This window comes from Camelus dromedarius, chromosome 28, assembly GCF_036321535.1.
Source record: "Camelus dromedarius isolate mCamDro1 chromosome 28, mCamDro1.pat, whole genome shotgun sequence".
NCBI classification, from domain to species: Eukaryota; Metazoa; Chordata; class Mammalia; order Artiodactyla; family Camelidae; genus Camelus; species Camelus dromedarius.
In genome coordinates, this window is record NC_087463.1 from 19,263,975 (window position 1) to 19,285,777 (window position 21,803).

Genomic DNA, 21,803 nt, shown 5'->3' on the forward strand with positions numbered 1-21,803 from the left:
CTTATCTACGAAATTTTTGTGCTTGAAACTCCTATGTGACTTCCATTTTTGCTTGGGAAACAGATACTGAACAACAAAGAATGAGATTATTTTATTTGAACTGTGGTAAATTTTAAGAAAGTAATGGAGGATATTATGAGAAGTTTGTATAGAAGGATCTGATATAAGTTGGGCGGAGTAGATAAGGCTTCTCTGAAGAAAAGACATCTGAATTAAGCCACAAGTAATTTGTAGATATCAATCAGATGAGACGTGAGTGTGTTGAGGTTGGGGGAGTTCTAGGCAGAGGTACAAAGTGGACCAATGCTTGAGGTAGAAAGCAGCGTAGCAAGATTGAGGAATTTGAGGAAGGCTAACAGAACTGGGAAGCAGAGTGAGGTTCAGAGTTGTATGAGAAGAAGCTGGTGATTTTTCAAGGCACAGGAAATGTGGGCACCTGTAATGTTAAGGGTTTCCTTTTTCTTTATCTCATAAGCAACACTGAGCCATTGGATTGTTTTAGGCAGGAAAACGAGAGGAATCTTAAGAATGAAAACAGAAAGGGTATTTTAGGTGTAGCTAGACACGAATAGAAACATAACCAGAAATATGCAACTATAACACTGATAGGAATTAATGAGTGAGAAAAAGTAGTTTACGTACAAAGGGCGAACCAAGCTTGTGGACACCCAGTCTACACACTGACGCTGTGTTCACAGCTCCTGGAGCACTGACCAGCCCACGGGACTAGCACTACACACACAGGCAGCGTCATCCCTCCTTTGAATCAAAAGCCCCAGGCATATCCTGGAGGAAGGCTCTAGGTAGCTAAGGGACAGGGAATTTGGGGCTCAGGTAGGGAAGACAGGGTCTAAAGGGCGGGTGGCAGACTCTGAATGGACTCATGCCTTCATCCTGCAGTCTCCTTTCCCTGTGAATGACACAGGACAGACAAGGGCTAGAGTGGGTGCTGTAAAGAAAACATGGTGCCTGAGGGCCACAGCTACCTCCATAGCAGTTATTTTAGCCATTTTCCCAGTGTGTAGTGACATCACACTATGTTTTTGTTTGGCATTCCCCTGATGAGACTGAGAAATTTTTCAGGTTTATTGGTCTTTTGAAAATCCTCTTTTGGAACATAGCTATTCAATATTATTGTGCTTTTTTCCTAAGAGAATGACTGATTTAAAAAAAATTTAATTATATGAGAATATATATATGTTTATATATTTATGTATGTATGTATATTCTTGGTATAATCCTTTTGTTAATTATTAACAAATAACTTCTCCCACTTGTGGCTTTCCTTTTTACTCTCTTAATGGTGTCATTTTAATGCAATCTGATTCATCACTTTCCCTCCATACAGTTATTTAGAAGCTTTTGATTTACCTTTAATGCCGAGATCATATGGAAATTATGAGACTGGAATAAATACTATCTGAACAATCAAATTCAACACAACCCTTCACCAGCTTTTTCTGGCAATTCCTCCATATGTTGTTGGATCGCTGTGAATTGCTCTTAGTTATGACTGATTCCACTTGCATCCACGTGACTCACTTGCCGGCCTCGGCCCATGAGCCCTGCGTTCCTCCTCCATGCGTTAGGCACCCCCATTCCTTCACGCATGCGCATAAACTCACACGCACGTGTTCCCATGTACGCACACTCAGGCACAAGTTCAGATGCTCACTCACACACTCCATTACCCTCTCACACACACACATACTCCCCCTCTGACAAATACACACACGTTGTTTCCCTAGTCTAGAGCAACGGAGGTATTATGACTCTTAGTCAGTTCTCTCTTAACAAAAATTTTAAAGATTCCTTTACCTGTGAAATCATACTGATTTTTGAAATTTGCTTCCATGTGGGAGATCTATCCCATCACCCACTCTAGTGCCCCTTCTCACGTCATCCGAGAAGCCATTTCGGCCAAAGCATCAGCTATTTTCTAAAATAGCCTTACTCTGAGACAGAGTACTATTAGGACGTGAAGTTACAGTCAAAAGAGAGTGTTCTTCTATTGAATTTGTTACAAATGAGTAGAATTGAATTACAAAGGCAGTTCAAGTTGTACCATGGGTTAAGTAGACCCCTGGCCTGTCCTGAGAACTGAACATCTTAAAACATCTTCTATAAAGGACAATATGCCATGATTTCCAAAGAATTGATTTATAAGTAGACTTTTACAGAAATAAATATGTCCAAAGAACAAACCAGTTGTGACTTCAAAAGTATTCATTAAATATTTAGCAAGCCTACTTTTTTGTCATTCAACCTGGAATATTAATTATCAAGGTGTTATTTATGTTTATGAAGGGAAGTAATGACGTAAAAATATAACAGGGATGTAAGAATACGCTTTCTGAACCCGAGCAAAGACAGATGCCAATTTCCCATTCTTAAAACATCCCCTGTGTTCATATCTCTGCCTGGCCTCTTGAATTTACTGTATGGATTTCATGACAGGTGTAAACAGCAAGGTTAAACAGGGGCGACAGTTCGGCCAGCATTTCATGGTGAGTTGTTCCTAGAATGTTTGCCTTTGTTCTGTTATTTGCTTTTGGTTAAGAGCTGGGCCCTTGAGGTTCACCGAGGTGTGCCCTAGAGTCTCTTGTCCTTCCAACTTATCACCTGACAGCACCAATTGTACAGCGTAATTAGAAGTCAAAGCTAGCTTTTGGGATACATACTCTAATGAAGGAGCCATCTGAAATTAGGACTTAAATAATGAAGCATTCAGGGACATGGAGGCTGGTGTTTGGTGTGCATTTTAATAGCAGAAGTTTGCAGCTAATTGGAGGCTAACTAAACCCCTTGGACGTATTTCAAGTCATGTCGGTTAATTTTGCTCCCCAAGGAACCTGATAGGACATGCAGCTTAGTACTGCTTTTTCTATCTTAATTACCACATTGAGTTGTGCTAATATAGATTTACTTTGGAGACATGTTCTATGATTATAAGCAGGCAAACATTGTTGGCATTTGTTTTCAATCTTATGAGCTCAGACTCTCACCCAACATTAAAAAGTAATTGTCAGTTTACAGATAAACTCCAAATATTTTGAAATTATTGAAATACCATTTTAAGTATGCAATTTGTAGAAATTTATATTTATTGAATATTGAGAAAATTTCAAAATGTAAAAATGACAACTCAGATGTTACTTCAAAGATTAGATTTGTGTGTTTTCATGGTTTCAATAATCAATTGATTCTAAGCCAGTATGTGCTAGATCCAGCTTATAAACACATGCTCAGAAAGAATGCACAAAATTTTTAAATAGAGAACGCTAAAAACAAGTTAGTTTAACCCTGAAAAACATTGTGTATTCTTCTTTAAAGCAGAGTTTTAGTCAGGAAATTGTGTACATTTCATTTCCTACAGTTGAAATTCCTAAAACATTTTGTAAAATACTCTGCAAAGCAGGTCAGGAAGCCTCGTGAGCTAATACATTTGAAACAAAAGGAGCAGATTTCCTGAAGTGCAAGTTTTGATTATAACACTGATTTATATTTTAATATTGAAGAATATTTTTAAAACTGTTATTTGTGCTAATCTTTTATAATTTTAAGTAATTCTTTTTTTTTACTTAAAATACTTTACCTTCAATGAAAAAACAAGATGTTTCACCTTAAAATTAGACCAAGACAGTTCAACTGAATACTCTAATCATCGTTTACCTAGTTTGCTAACATAGAACTGTAATATTTCTTTCGAAGTCCTATATATCATGAGAGCCAGTAATCATAGCCATCACTTCCCCTGAGACCCTGATTTCCTTCTTTCACTTCCAAAAAGTGGCAAGAAAGGAATAATATATGAAATTAAAGCCATTTAATTCAGCCGTTATTACCTTAGGATGCTGTTTTATTTTTTTTCTGTCCTTAAGCATGTGAAATATCATATGATAGTACTATTTTTATATACCAGAGTGAACTCTTGGTCTTAAGGCAATTAGATATAAGCAGAATAGGTTACTGAGAAATATAAAACTCTAAGTTAAAACACACACACACCTGCAAATTAATAATCCTGTGAGTGTACTCACTTGTGGGCATGAATGAATAATCCTGCCGCCTATTTCTAATATGCACACCCATCAAAATACTACCAGAAAAGTAACCACAAAGAACATGGCAAAATTGCAAAAAGATGGATTTCAGAAAAAAATATATATATACCTGAGTTCAAATACTATCTCAATGTGAGTTTGGAAAATTACTTAGTCCTTAATATTCGATTATCTCATTTGGAAAAAAAAATGGGTAAAATACTCAGTATGTGGAATTGTTGAAGCTCTGATGAGGTACTAGTGCAGGACTCCTGGGTGAAATGTTAGTCCCTTTTTCTCTCCTAGATAATAAATATTCTACATACACAAATAAGAACTTCAGAAATTAGAGGACATTTAAGAAGTTTATTTTTATAAGCCATTTTTCAAAAAGACCATACTGAGAAATTGTTCATAAAAGGCTGAAAAATATCTTTTAAAGTTCTCCAGTCAAGGATTTCTCCCACTTCAGTGGTGAGTAGGCTTCGTGAGTCTCCTTGTACCTAACTGAATTATCTCAGGCTGAATTTCTCTAGTCTCTCCACAGCTGATCTGGAGAAAAGATATCATCATTATCTGTTCAAAACACTTTGCACACTCAGACAATATTATTTGGACACTTCTAAGCTATCCACAGTTTTGGCTATATATATATATATACATATATATATATATATATATATATATATATATATATATATATATATATATTAAGTCAGAGAGTAACAGCTTCAAGAAAAAGTCAAAACCACAAAAATGAACAAAACAAAACTGACATCCTTCCTGATTTCAGAGACTAAAATAGCAGAGCCCAAATTTAGAGAAAGAAAATAGGTAAATGTATTTTTTAAAGTTATTTGTGGTCATGACTCCCCAGTGCCCATATAACTAAATGAAAAATGAAAAAAAAATCACTTTGACGTTTTGGATAATTTGAGTTTTTGTCTAATAGAAATGCAATATAATGGGATGAACGTATCAGGTTTTGAATCAAACAGATCTGAGTTTGATTCTTGGCCCCTCTGTTTTTCATATTTAGAAATGTGTTTAATATTGCCTACTTGTGAGTATTATTTAAGTGGGATTGTGTAAATATGACAACTGATGGCTAGATGGACACACAGCTGACACAAATTGTATCTTGACCTTCTGGATTCTTTGCTTCAGATCATTAGGAACATTTTCTGGTCCCTGTTTTGTTTAGCTTACTTTTTAATTAAATTCATCATCATCTGATGTAATAGATCTCTCTCCCTCTTCCCACCAACCCCCATTTGAAATGACTTGTGGGCAAGACAGAGCAGAAACTTCCTGTTTGAGAGTTACGATAGCAAGGAGCCATTGGATAGGAAATCTCATGCTTTCACTGGTCATTAATTTCTGTAAGGACAAAATGCCTGCAAAATAGTGTGATGCTTCCCTTCTTTCTATCCTTCTGACATCGAAGACTCTAGTATTGTTATGTCTAAAGCATCAAACCTGTTATATTTAATAGCTTATTACAGGTATTTATGGTAGGCGTGTGCCGATTTGCTTACTTATTGTTGAAATGGATGTTGATTTAGGTGTTGGTATCTTTGATAAGTTTGATAGACAACTTAGTGTTAGTTAAAAAAATGTAATCTTTGTAAAAAATAATTTCTCTTAAACTTTTCTATACAGTTTAAAATAATGTATTATTTCCTCAATGTTTCCAACTCATATACTCCTTCTTTGCTGTTCCCTTCAGGAGACAGTCCCTTGGACTCCTCCTTATTGTCCTTCAAAAGCTTACCAGTGTGTTAAGGAGCAGATACAAACCCACCTCTACTGAGTTTCCTTCTTCAGTCCATTGAAGACACAGCCACATCCAGACGTGACTTCTCATTCTTGTGAATTCTCATAACACTGCACTTGATGTTTCCCTCAAGGATGGTTTCCACGTGTGGAACATTATCACACTCTCTTTTAGTGTGTAAGCCCTTAAGGAGCCATTTCTCATTTAATATGTATCTCCTGGATGCCTTCATCCAATGCTTCATACATCATGGGTAGTCAGGAAATTGTGATTGAAATAAATCATCGCAAGTCTATTATACTAATATTTTTAAGACATCTTGAAGAGTTATTTAATACACACATATCCAGTCATCTGTTTCAAAAAAACACACAACTGTAAATCAAGTATCTTTACTTAATATACAAAGACATTTAAAGAGTAGATAAAATCTTGGATAAATACAAGACTTTTTATTAAAATGTGTCTATGTTATCAGATTGAGGCAATTTTAAAGAATATAAAACATTGCCTATTTCATTTTTCTGATAGAAAATTCCAAAACACACTGCCATATCACTTTGAAATTTGAGGACCAGTGAAGTGATACTTAAACATATCAACATTTTCAATCTACAAGCAACAGACTGTGCTTTGTAAAGACCATAAATCCAACAAATATTCATGGGAAAAGTTATTGAAATTTAACACAAAGAAAAAATTAATTTTGACCTCAAATATAATTGTATGCTTGATCAGAATCCAGTGACAAAAGAGAAAGAAGTGTATGAGCCAAGACAGGTAAGCACCTTTGGTGTAAAAACATATCAACAAATATAAATTTATTTTATATACTATGTATTACATAGATCTATTTTTGCATGTGAGATTCTGGACAGTGGAGTTTGAGACAAACACTAAATCAGATAACTCATATGAGGCACCGTAGCACTGAAGGAATTATTGTAGATAGGACAAAAGTGCAAACTGAGCTTTTATTTACACAGAAATTCTATCAATGTTTTGTTCTGGAGCAAAAAAAATATAGCATTTAGGAGAAAAAGGCAAAGCTGATGTTTTAGTTGGCAAATAGGATAGTCATTTTATCATTGCATGGTACCATATTTCAAATATTTAAAGCACCATTAGATCAGAGTCTATGGCTAAATAAAAGGGTGAATTTTTAAATTCAACTTAATTTTATTCAAATATAGTTTGCAAATTTTGATAGGACTGACAGTGGTTAGGGTTTTCAACACAGACATATTATGGACATGGTGAGAAGCCAGCTTTATATTTCTATGTAATTATCTCAATGGATTATGTATATCGTATATTTTTTTACAGTGACAGGACTGGAACTGAAGCCTGTGGATTGAAGAGCCAATATATCAAGATATATAAGCTTGAATATTAACTCATTTTCATCAAAGTGACGGATGGTTTCTAGGCCAGTTCCTTTAGTCAATGATATTACCAGTGCAATTCCAGCAGAACTGCACTGCATGATGGTAACTCTCACAACTGCTCTCTGTGTCTTTCTGAAAAAACTACCCAAATATATACAATTGTTAAAGATTTTTCAAATTACTAAAACTTAAAAAAACATATTTGTAGGTAGAGTCCTGACATTTTTTTAATTGAATATTAACCAGGTTTCACAATATGTTGGGTTACTTGCCAAGCAGAGATGCAGCATCTACTCTGCTCATCAGGCTTTGTAGCTGAGGCATGAGCAAGTGAGTATTTCCATTCTCACCCATTTATCTAATCATGCTGGTGGAACCCTAGGGAGAAATTCTGGAAAATGTATATCCCTTTTCTGTATTATCAATTATTATTATTTTTTAATTTAACAGGTATTAATTAAATACTTTAAATGATAGAAATATTGAGTTGATAAGAAAATTTCACCAGGATCCAAAGCAACACATACATAATGTCCTACATGTGCCCCGTAGAGATATACTAGTTAACCATCTTATTCCCTCCAAAGAGAAGTGTGAATGGGTCCCAAGTTGACTGGCTACATATTGTAAAGTATAAAACACTGAATGTGGAAATGGAATCATTATAAACATGGATTTATATACATATATTATATCCATATCTATTTAACTGTCTGGAATCAGTATAAACACACACACATATACACATATACACATCATTATACCCATATTTCTTCTCTGTCTATGTATCTACCTAGAGCTACATACATAGAGAGAAAAAGAACATATTCTTTGCTCTGTTGGACTACACCTTTATTTTGAAATGTTACTTATTTAGGGGTCAAAAAACAATAGTTGATGTTCCAAACTTCCCATTTTATCTATTATGGATTATTTATTTTAGTTTTTATCAGAACACTGTAACTTTTCTCCTTGTACTGTCAGTTTAGCAGTGGTGATGCAGACCTACCGTTACTAGCCTCTTGTACTGCCCTGGTTAATTTCCTTGGACTGCACCATGTCTATATCACTGAAAGTAGTCCCTTTATCAGTTGCTCTTCAAATGACCTAAATTGAGGATGTCATCTGTTTCCTGCCAGGATGCTCATTGATCCAAGGAATCATTAGAGGGTTCTGATCAAAGGCGTGACATAATCTGACATATAAAGGATTATTCTGCAGTTGTACTGAGAATAGATAAAGAGGGGATTGGGGTGACAAGGGCTGAATTAGATTAGTTAGAATACTGCCACTGTAATCCAGTAAAAGATAGTGGGGTGACTTTGTGTAACTGTGGAGGTCATGAGATATAGTCATACTCTGGATGTTCATGTGAGAACGCTACAAATGAATTATTTAAATGTGGATGTAGTATATGAGAAAAAGAATATAATCAGTAAAGGCACCAGAAATTTTGGTCTGAAAACATGGAGGCATGCAGGATTAAGTAGCTGAGATGGATAAAATTTATAGGAACTATGTGTGGGTGTAAAATTTTGAGCTAAATTTAAGACATAGTAAGTTTGAGACGATTCTAATACATTCAAGAAGAGATTATATGTTATCACACTGCAGTTTAGTCAATTGCTGACACATAAAAGTACACTTGAAATGAGCTTAGTAACAGAAGTGGTGGCCTCTCTACTCCAAAGATGGTTTCTCCCATTTTTAAGAGAGGTAAAGGCATGTAGAGTAATCGTAAGTTATCTGATTATTAATTTGAATAGATTGCACATTTGATTAAATTACCCAAACAAAACTATTTATTTCCCATGGGCCTTAGCCCTGACATACCCTCACTTTTAGAACACTTATGTTATGATAGAACATTTATGATGATTTTATGTCTGTATTTTCATAGTTAGAAATAAGAGTCAGATATTTCCTCCTCTGAAATTTTAGAAATAGATGATAACTGCTGTATTTAGCTTGGCCTGGAAATCATGCAAGGGGCAGCAATAGGAGGAATCTGCCGGAGAGAACAAGGAAGTCAGTGAACAGATCAGTGATTGCAGGGTTAGTAGTGAGGTTGGATGGGTATGATTATAAATGGACAAGATGGGATCCTTCTTGAGATGAAATGGTTCTGTATCTTGGCAGTTTCACATACCCACATGGGTATGACATGGACCTCTTGTTAATGATATTTGATGGGTCAGAGAAATACTTACATATTTCTATTCAACACTCCAAGTGCTTTCAGATCTGGAAATCAATTTCCAAATTGTCTGGCTGATCATATTAAGACTAGGAAAGCCCTATTTGGTGATCTCTCTTGAAATGGCATAGAAACTCTTTTTTGCTCTGTTTTAATCCTGTGTTTATTTTACCTTTGATGGTGGTCATTTTTCTTCTCAAATGGTTGTCATGTGTAAGTCAATTTTTATATTAAAGTTTTAATAATAGTCTTTATGACACTCAAAAGTATTATTTTGATATAGCTGTGCACACACATACAATCATACCACATCCTAGTCAATATCAGGTATTGAATGCGAAATGTATAGATTAATGTGAAGATACGATTAAGTAATTTTTTTCTAAATTACAGCAGTTACAGCAAAACTTGCATTATGTAGTTATACCACTGATTCAGTCAAAAGTTAATAAATAGCCCTTCTTTGAAATACAATGTATTAGCTTTTTTTCTTTAACTGTGCTTTTATTTTCCCTCATATACCTCTAGATTTTGTCTTATTCTGCCTCTCTCTTCTTTAGTTGCCTCCATGTATATTGTCTCTTTAATTCTCTGTATGGAATAACCCTAAGAAACAGCCTTAGAAGCTTCTAATTTTCCTAGAATCTCAAGATAAATTCCTTTTTTTATTGAAGTATTGTCAGTTTACAATGTTGTGTTAATTTCTGGTGTACAGCATAGTGATTCAGTAATATATATATATACACATTATATATATATATTCCTTTTCATACTCTTTTTCATTATATGCTATTATAAGGTATTGAATATAGCTCCCTGTGCTATACAGTAGGACTTTATTGTTTATTTTGTTCAAGATGCATTTCTTATACTTCATCACTAACACTTCCATTAGACAGTCCACAATTCTTTTCTTTCACTCCAGATAGCTTTATTAAATTAATTGTATTCCGAGTTTTTCCCGTGTGTATAGCGCTCTTCTGTATATAATGCCCTTCCTAACAAGTAAACTTGACCTGAAGGAAGCGAAATTCTCACCTTCCACACTAAACTTGTGTGATCTCACATACTAAATAAAATACTACCTGACCTCCATCAATAACATAGCATTTCTTCAACATCTTTTAAACTTTGGACTAAAGGCAATATGGCTAACATTCCGCTGATTTCCAAGACTGATTTGGCTGACTGATCAAGTGTAAAGGTGGCTGTCTCCTTCTTCCTTCATTGCTTCATGTGTACACATGAGGTCAAGAGAAAGGAAAAGTCTTCTCAATAAACAAGCTCTATTCTTCAGTCATTGGACTTGACAACAGCCATCTCCTGCCAGAGCCATCTAATATATTCTCATCAACCACAGATTTGCATAAATACATTCCTTGTTTCATTAGTTTTTATTTACTCTAAAATTACATATAATTTAAAAGATATTTCTAACCACTTATATAACCTTATATTCACATGCTTGTTTTGGGTGAGTATGTTTAACAATTATGCTACAAAACATCATGGGTGAATTTCAGATATTTTTCTAACATTTTCTAAGCATTGTCACATTCACAAGTGATTTATTAAAATTTTACTTTAAGAGATCTACAAACAAATTCATGGGTATTTATATATGTTAAAATGATTCTCAACATAAATGAAATGTCAGTCATTCTTTATATATTTTCCCTTAGAGGTTTCATAATCTACTAGTAGTTCTAAAAACTCTCCTTATGTGTACCAAAATTGCATTTGGTCTCTAAGAATTTTAGTCTCAATTACACTTCCTTTTCCATTCCATAAACAGTTGTGATGTTATAACTTTCATGCAGCCTGATTTCAATACTACAAAATTTTTATCTGAAATATAGTTTTGTTCAAATCATTCACATGGGTCAACAACAGCAAAAAGAGGTATTGAGCACCTACTGGGTGCTGTTCTAGGTACTGATTTTTTCTTTACAACTATTTTCCAAACTTGTAGTAGTGTTTCTAGTTTACTTTTAAAATTTAAAAATGCCTACAGCATTCTCATAGTTCTTAGGGATGGGGAAAGTAGAAATCCACATTATATTGTTACATCAGTTGATTTTCTTTTTTCTTTATTCATCATCCTGTATACCACTTTTCTAAACTGTGAATCAGCAGTTAAGTGATGTCACTCTATTTTTTCACAGGACATTTTTGTCCCACTAAATACAACTCTAGAGCCAAGAGGTATTTCTACATTGTTCTATTCATTGTATCATGTACAGAATTTTAATTACCACACAGAATGCAGATTTCCCCCAAGGGCACCCACTGTGGAAAACGTTTAATAGTAATCATAATAAATCTTCTTATCCTTATTATTTAAAACATCTATCATTAAAACTTTGGGTTTTCCTGAAACACTCTTCCTTCCAGATCTCATTTCAGCAAAGTCATGCATGCAGAGAACAATAATAAAAACAGGTCCAAAAAATTTTTAGTTAAAAGTTATGAAGACACTTTCATAGTCTGCCACTTACCATTGTCTCTGCAGGCCAAGGACATTTTTTTTATGATTTTACAGTTATCTAATTTATTGTTTATAATATAGGGAGTTTCATTTATTCTCTAGGTATCTGAGCTTTAACTATCTTGGTGAGATTTTTATGATTCACCCAACAAATTAAAAGCATTTCAGGAAGAATGAAGAAATAAAGGGAGTCTGAAATATTGAAAACAGGAATATAGTTTGGGTAAAGCAACTCTAACAAGAATATATATTTATATATATATAATCATGAGCCATCTATCTTTGATTTATCTTTTTAAATAACAACAGTAGCCCATACTAGAGTTCTAATTTTTCCTATCAAGCTATTTTCAAATACAAACACAAACAGAAATGATAAATAGAGTAAACAGTAATTTAGTGTATCCAGTTTAGTAAATACTAATAATAAATTAGCATGCAAAAAGCAGATATTTTCCTGGAAAACTAAGCACTTTCTAACGTTATTAAATGTAAAGATACTTTGTTTAAGCTCCAGAAGACAATCCAGAAAGTTTAGAATTGCATTAAATATAAAATGTTGAGTTTTTGTATGACTTTGAAGAATCATATAAACTACAGCTGGGATGTATGGTGTTACGGCGTTAATAACCTTGGGTAGCAGAGCAACCAACGTCCACCAGGTTGTCACTAAGGGCAAGAGTTTCCATGCCTTTTTTTTTTTAAATAAATTACTCTTCCCTTTCTCATTTATTAGCTAAATGTTACAAAAATTCTAGGTTACCTAATGAATTAGTTCACTTATTTTAATGAGCGATATACAGCCATGTATGAAAGATAAAACTCTTTAAGCACTGCAGGACCCTAAGTAGAATTGGTATTCCTGACAGCAATCTCATAATCAAGACTTGCAAAGCTGTAACTTGGAAAATTTGTTTTATTTCTTCCTCTTATGAACATTTTCAATTAAATATAAAGATTTTTTGCTTCACATGGTGGTTTTAAATTGATATTTCATCATTTTATGTATTGCTGGCACTGGCTCTGGGTTATTTAGCATTTATTAATAATTTCCATTTTGACCTTTCCCAGGTTTTGCTATTTATTAGGTGTTTTTGCACTATTGCAGAGATGAGTGAACAGAATTGGGGAATTTTTTTTTTGCCCCTTTTTAAAACTTCATACTTTAAAATTATTTTTACATTGACCTTTAAAGTTGGTATGTAGCTATGATTTGAAAGTTCTGTTTAAAAACCACCCTGCTGAAACATCAGACAATCCCAAAAGTTCAAAACAGTCTGGCCAGCTGATGGCTGAAAGGAAGCCAGGCAGAAGAGAGAGCTGAGAACAGAGAAAGGGGCCAGGACACGTCAGGGCAAGGAGAACTCTTTGGCCTGTTCTCCACGACTATTTACTTTTGTTTCGTTTATTTATGTATTTATCTTTTTCATTGAAGTGTAGCTGATTTACAATGTTGTGTTAGTTTCTGGTGTACAGTTATACATATATGTGTTCTTTTTCATATTCTTTTTCATTACAGGTTATTATAAGTTATTGAATATAATTCCATCTGCTATACAGTAGGACCTTGCTGTTTATCTATTCTGTGTCGAGTAGTTTGTATCTGCTCATCCTGGACTCCCAATTTATCCCTCCCCTGCCTTTCCCCATTGGTAACAATGTTTGTTTTCTATGTCTGTAAGTCTCTTTCTGTTTTGTACATCATTACTGACTTAGGAAAGCAGGAAGCACTCTGTGTGTAAATAAATCGTGTTTGATGAAACATGACTTCTGAATACATCTGGATATATTTGGAGAGTGGGCATTTTATTTTTCCATTTGTTTGTTCTACCTTGAATGGGGCGGTGTTTATTTAGTTGGGTTTATTTATTTATTTATTTTTAATGGAGGCCCGGGGGATTGAACCCAGGACCTCATGCATGCTAAGCATGTGCTCTACCACTGAGCTGTTACCCTCCCCACCTCTACCTTGAATGGATCACCCTGTTTTCATTTAGTTAATTTCAAAAAAAAAATAGGTTATTTTGATCCAGATTACAATCTGGGGGATCTTCATGTTTTAGGAATGCAGTCACTGATTGTTTTATGCTTGGTTCATACTTAGAGTTCTGTTGTCACAGGTTACAAAATAGCTCAAAAATAGAAGCTGAAGCTGTCTGACATGAAGTCAGAAGGATTATAATTCTTGTGGCCAATCAGAGTAGGCATGCCTAATTGTGTTCTGCTGAATCCCATAAGGTAGCGGAGGAACACTCTTCTCCATTTGGAATTCTTCCTGACTGCTCATATTTCACCGCGGCCTTGGCATCTGCAAGAAACTTTGTTACCTGCATTTTCTAATGGACAACAACGTTCTCTTTTCTTTCATTAAAGTGTCATCCAGTGAAAGATGAAATCTCGTTTTTAATCAAGCAGAAAAGTGCAGCTGATTATATGTAACAAAACAGTTTGATGTTTATTGAGCAATTTAAAATAAAAAGGCATCAGTGACTGAGATGCACTATAGTGTAAATAGCGCATGCACAGCCATAAAGTAGCCAATTATGTGATGGATGTTGCCAAAGAATTCAACTTTCATCGAAGAGCTGTATATTTTTTTAAAATTTGTCTCCAATTTACCATTTTTATTCTTCTGTCTTTGAAAAATGGAGATTATATATTCAGTTAAGCTTGGATTTATGCTCTCGAACCGTGATTGCTGAACTATTTGGTGAGTGTTTCAGAAGCTTATATTTTCTATTCGTTGCTAAATTACACTCATCTTTAAAATGTTTTAGCAGGGACATAACACAAACTATTAATTCAGATAGATCTGGGTCAAATCCCTAAGTTTCCATTCTCATTACATGGAATATAGTGCATGTTATTTAATTTTTCTGGACCATGTATTCTGGCATGTAACTAAGAAAAAAAAAACCTGTCTATTAGGATAATTTCAAGGAATAAATGGCAATGTTTAAAAGTCCCATAACACAATAGGTCTTCACATGAGTTTTATTCCATTTGGCTGTAGCTAAGATAAAATTGCTGCATCCTCTTCGCAGTTCTACGATATAATTGATATGCTCTCAGAAATATTTCTGTCAATATCTATTTTCATGTAGGTAAGTAAACAATATCACTCATTTTGCATATATAAATTTTGTTATTATTTTGATTCAACATTTTTACATCATAAATTTCAGTGAAAGGATAGATTAATGGAAATTACCTTTAAAAAAATCACATCTCCATTTTGCCTGAATTGTAATATTTTTCATTCTGATCCTTTTTACAAGCAATGCACTTCTAAGGACAGATACTTCAAGAAAGTAAACCGTGTTAGGTCACAAAGTTGTTTCTGCCTTATGTAGAGACTGTTATTCAAAACTACACACACTGTTAAACTGCTTTTACCCAAGTTAAAAAAAAAAATCTAGTTTATAGACTTGATTGTGACCTGAAGGACAACAAGGTTTTATTTTTATGAACTGGAAATCTGATATTTGGTCTTGAATATGAACATAGCCGAGGCTCAGACAATGTTATTCATGACTCCATAGTATTTCAGAGCGAAAGGTTTTACACATAGATGGAGATAATCAAGAACAAACACGTGGTTATCTGTCCTTATCAAAGGGAGCTTGTCACTGACTAAAGCAAAATGACATTTTTAAAAAGTCAAGGACTGTTTTCTGGAAGTTTTGAGGAAGTGACTCTCCACCCACTGTGTCCAAGTATCTGTCTCTTTGTTGATTTCTTGTTCTCATTAGACAGCTCCTTGGTTAATTTTCTTTTGTATTGCTTGCTTTTTCCTTATCATTATCTATTTTGGCTCATTCCTTATTAATTCATGAGCCATTAGGTTTATTTGTGGAAATTTTATCTATTCTATGTCATTTTACATGATAATGTTATTGAAACAAGTCTTATCTGAAATTCCTTTGAAGTCCATGAGAAATTAAATATCTTGTCTACTGCTTTATAGGATTGTATTATGACCCTTCCCTAAAGAATATTGCACATGCTCCCCAACTCATCTCTCTCACTCATGAAGAGAAAAATAAAGGCACATTCCCTGATTTCTTACTAGAAAGTAAAGCGTAATTTCCGTGTATAGTATAGTGTGTGTGTGTGTGTATGTGTGTGTGTGTGTGTACTGTACACTATCACTTCTCAAGTCATTCTTTTGTAAAATGTCATTTCTGTGGGATAAATGACCACTTATAATCTAATTGTATTTCAAAATCACATCTCCTTCATAAAGTATTTAATAGGTTGACTTTTAAAGCTTTGAAAATAGTTGTGGAAGTGTTTACTGTTGGCATTTACTCAAACCTCCCACCTCAAAATTGTGTTTCTAAAGCAGAAATAACAGCATGCAGTGTGGCAGTATACAGTTAGTCATATAAATAAAGTGTGTGATATATCTTCCATATGTAGTATACACCAGATGTATACATATTAAAAATACGTTAATTTTCTCCCTTGGAAAAATATTTTATTATCTTCCACACCATACTTCATTAAATTATGTCTAATGATAAAAGATATGTACAGTTTTAAAATGAAACTTCAAAGGAAGATTATGCTAAAACTCAAATGTCTACAGGCTTATTATGCACTTGTCACCAATCTAAAAATTATTTAAAGGTTAGTTTTCTAGTATAATTGTACAGCTAAGAGTTTAAGGTCATCATAATGCTAGAGAGTTGAAAAATAGTCTTCTAGCCTTGACAGATACAAGAGAAAGAGAAAAGAACTAATTTGAGTCATATATAAATAACAAAGTAAAATAAAATAAATGGTCTCTTTGATGGTACACAAGGAACAAGATCAGTTTTGATGTCCCAAGTTAGGAGAAAAAAAAAACTTTAAAAATGATTAAGCTGTCATTTTGAATTGTAGCCAAAGAATGTTCTCCCTTTGTTCTGGATAAAAACTACTGAACCAGGAAGAAAAAGATATGAGTCTGAATCGGGCTAACAATAAAATGAGATTTATCAGAATTCCACAAAAGTGGGATTATCTGACATTTGAAAGACATGTGCAGAGAGGATAATTACAATACCATAACTCACAGAAAAAATATCACTTTATTGAAATTATTACTAGATTACAGATTCTGGATTTTAATTCCAATTCCAAGTGCATTTTACAGCTGTATCCTTCATGGAACCTTATCATAATCACAGGAGGAAAAAAAATCGTGCTGTCGCAATTGCCTGTCTGTGATGAGGCACTTATCTTCTGATTGTTCAGCTACCTTCTGCTTGTCAGCCTTGTCGCGGAGGGCCACACGGAGACCACCAACCGAAGGAAACCTTCAGTCATTACTACAGTCCAGTGAGAAACATAGCCGCTTGAGGCAGGTAGCTCTACCCCCACAATCAACATTCTGCAACTCAAGGAAAACACAAACATGGCCTGGCTCAGACAAATTAGGCATGAACAAATGCCTCACATTAAGTGAGTTAAAGGCCCTTGCTGAAAATTACAGGGGCTGCTTAGGAAAGCAGTGAATCCCATTATGGAAGTAAATAGGTCTCAGAGAAAGCAGCTTGTTAGAGTCATGCATAGTTGGAGGAAGCAGACACCTTAGTGAAAGCAGTCCCCGTCCTGGACACAGAGCTTCAGCGCAGCACTCTCTAGGAGGAGGCATCAAAGCCGGGAGTTGGGAAATGTGCTCCTTGAAATGTAATTAAAAAATAAAATGCTGCCTTCTATTACCTCAAGCGATTTTACCCTGCAAAACCGGGGAGAAAAACAGTCTTACATCTCACTGTGAGTTTAAAAACACTCCCTCATTCTGGCAAAACCTGATTTGAATTCACTGACTGCACATTGCAGAACATACGTGGACATCTATACCTGCAACAGGAATTACTTCCACATTGCAGTAAATGCGATTGGGATACAGGTACTTGTAAATAACAATCTTTATGAGATATATTATTTCAGTGTGCATTTTGCCTGCCTTCCATTTCACTGGCAGGTGGGTTAGTTGTTCCTGTTCTTTAAACAGGACTGAGATTGGGCAGTGCTCCATTTAGCTCTTTTTTCCCCGCTTCAGTGATAATGTAATTCATGGGAAATTCTGCCTCAACTCTGCTTTGTAGTATTTTCTGACGGCTTGCTACTCTCTGAAAAAGTGCACAGTTTTATTCAAGTCCATTCTGTTGTGGAAAAAAAAAATAAAATTGAAGTGGGAAGAGCAGAAGAAAAGGTATATGTAACAAACAAGCATAAATATGTCGATAGAGGGGTTTAACAGAAAATGAAGTCAGTGGGGGACCACACCATGCACCACCATTATGAAATATAGGCCAAATCACCACCTTCCTATGTTTTGCAGGCTTCCATTAAGGGAATCTTTGTGTGTGAGTAAATGGCCTGTAAATTCAAGCCTTTTTTTTGTGGTTTGACTTTAAAAGGTGCCTGTTTTATATCATGGATTTGATGCTAACATGTAGGTGTAGTTTTTAATGGTGAACTAACCCAGAAATGGAAAAGTCCAATGAAGAGGAATTGACTATATAATCTATCCAATTTCATTAATTCCTCGTGGATATCGACTGTATAGTCTATTCTTAAAAATGACTCTGATTTTTTTTTTCTTTTGATCTGTACGCCTTCTTAGGTGAGTTATAAAACCATTGACTCTCTTTTCCCTGTTTCGCATTTCAGTTAAAAAAAACCCTCATGATAAACTTGCTGCATCTATCTCTTAATTAAATATAAATTCATCATGTATGAATTTTATTGAATTTTTGTGTCGAAGTTTAAATAACTGGGACATAATGGGCCCGTAAGTATAACTGATGCAAATCCACATTGTATAAGTTTAACTGAAAAATCTCACAACTGACCAACATAAATTTATTAATATAAAATGCACTAATAGTAACATAATTATAAGGCAAATATAGGAGTAAAAAAAATTATGTGACATACCCAGAAGCACACTGAGGATACCCAAGTGCTAGAGTTGCTGCTGTTTTGAGCCTGTATGTGCAGGAAGGGAGATGTATGTTTGCCAAGCACTGTGTGGCCACTAAATTTCTTACTAGCATGTTTTTAAAGCTTTATTGAGGTGTCACTGATAGATAATCATCTCACATAGTTGCCGGTATACATGTGGTAAGAACACTTACGGTGTTCTCTGAGCAAATGACAGGCATACAATATGGTGCTGTTAACTGTAATCACCACGCTGTACCGCAGATCCTCGGAACTTACTTGTCTCGTAACTGAAAGCTTGTACTCTTTTACGGACATTTTCCCACTTCCCCCAGTTTCCACTCCCTGGCAACCACCATTCTACTCTCTGTTTCTGTGCGTATAATTGTTTTTAGATTCCACATGTAAATGAGGTTACATAGCATTTATCTTTCTCTGTCTGGCTTATTTTAGGCATTACTTTGCCTAATCTCTTCCAGGTCCATCCATGTGGTCGCATTGTCAGTACTTCCTTCTTTCTAGTGGCCAAGTAATATATTATTGCATTTTATACCATATTTTATTTTTCCATTCAGCTGTCTGTGGACGTTTGAATTACCTCCATATTTTGGCTATTGCCAGTAATGCTGCAATACACTTGGGGGTGCAGATACCTCTTTGAGATCCTGATTTCACGTCCTTTGAATTTATACCCAGAAGTGGGATTGCTGGATCATACTATTTTTAATTTCTTTAGAGGAAACTCTATACTGTTTTCCAAAATAGCTGTACCAATTTACATTTCCATTAACAATACACAAGGGTTCTTTTTTCTCTGCATTCTCATCAACACTTATCTCTTGCCTTTTTGATAACATACAACCTACAAGCTTTAAGGTGATATCTCACTGCGGTTTTCATTTGCTTTTCTCTGATGATTGGTGATGTTAAGCACCCTTTTACATACCTGTCGGCGACTTTTATGTCTTCCTTGGAAAAATATCTCTTCAGGTCCTTTGCCCATTTTTAAATTGAGGTTTGTTTTTGTTTTTTGTTTTGTTTTGTTTTGTTTTGTTGTTGTTTGCTATTGAATTGTATACGTTCCTTATATATTTTGAACATTATCCTCTTATTGGATATGTGCTTTGGAAATAATTTTCTCCCATTCTGTAGGCTGCCTTTTCATTTTGTTGATTGTTTCTTTTGCTGTGCAGAAGATTTTTAGTTTGGTGCAGCCTGTGGATTTTCTTGTTCTCTTTTTCTCTAGGAATTTCTCTAGCTGCTTCCTATAAAAATTGTATGACTACTCACCTGCTCCATTAATTTTATCTCGCCTGCCACTCTGATGTGTATGGATGTCATTTGAACACTCATGGCTAAATCAGGACTCCGGAGTCTCGCAGTCTAAATAAGAAGCCAGTATTTTAGTCAGAGCTCTGCTATCTAATTTTTATTTTTCTAATAGATTTGAAAAGGATATTTTGCCTTTCAAAGATTTCTTTTAATTTGGCTGAAAATGCATTATATTTGACTGTTATTCTCCATAGAATTTTCTTTGCGATTGTGATGATGTAATATTTTCCTTCCTGATAACTTGATGGTTTTTGTGGGGTTTTTTTGTATGTGGCATATGAGAGAGCTTTATCAATAAATGCTTTTTCTCTACTGTAGTCAACAAAAATGGAGTTCTTAAAAATACTAAACTTACTACTGAAATCAATGAAAGAGTTTTAATGGTTCTACATTCTTTTGTAAAATAATATTTATTACTTGCACCATATAACAGAAGTGAACTTGTATACATATTATACCTAAGCTTACCCTTAGAACTCTGAAAATTATGACAGAAATTTCCTATTTTATAAATAGAGGCACTGAGGATCAGAGACACTATCTTCCCAGGATCTAATTAATAATTAAGATATCATAACCCAATAAGCAATCATAACCCAATAAATCTTACCCAGATTTCCTCTTTGGTCTAATTTCTTCTAACTCTCTCTTATACATTATCCACTCTTGATACAATGAATAAAAACAGTTCTCTGAGTGGTTGGTCTCTCATGAGTGCCCACCGTTATGTAGCACCTAATGGACACGTGACCAGTAGCTAGTATTTTCCTTTCTACTGCAAATCCTATAATTTTAATAACACAACCAAACCCTTCTTCTTTGACATATTCCAAAGGTTGAGCTTAATTTGTCCAATTACTTGATATAGGCTACCTTGTTCATTCCTTGGAACTTTTTACATTGCTTTTAATAAGCAGGGTATTTATGTAATAATTGTTTAGACAATTATTATGTCTAGTATAGAAAGGACTTGGTAGAAGTCCCAATTATTGTGTCTGTTTTGTCCAAATCTATTACCACTTTGTGGAGCTTTTAAATATTTTGGTTAAAAGCATTTAACTTGTTAATTATTGCCCTCTTTTGAAATTTTTATGCTTTGTACCATTCCATTGCTTCCTTGCTGGTCTGGATATTTTATTTCTTATTTTATAAACTTTTTCACCTCATTCTTTTCTATCTTTGGTCTTCTGTATCAAAATCTTGAGTTTCCAATGAGACATTTTTTTCCCTGCCAAGATAGAGACCATCTAACGCAGAGTGATGCAGTTTTATAACCAGGTGCATACCTGGGTACTTACCTGGTGCCTGTCAACAACAAAACAGATGTGGACTTAGGAAAGGAGAGATTTTATTTGAAATATTACTGCAAGAGGGGGAAAGGTACTATTGCAATAGGGAGAGACATTACAATAGGGAACCCCCTCTGGCCATGAAATCTTCAAACCTTTCAGGGGTTAGGGAAAAAGCTTTTCTTTCATGGAAAAGATTACACAAGGCTGGAATTAAATGAATATGGAGACATGGGATGAGCAAGATGAAAAGGCAGCATGAGCTGACAGCCCATCAGAGAATGTTTTACCCTGAGGCCAGCCTAGTCCTGGAGTGGATTCTTAAGGAGGGTCCTGTATGTCAGCTCAGG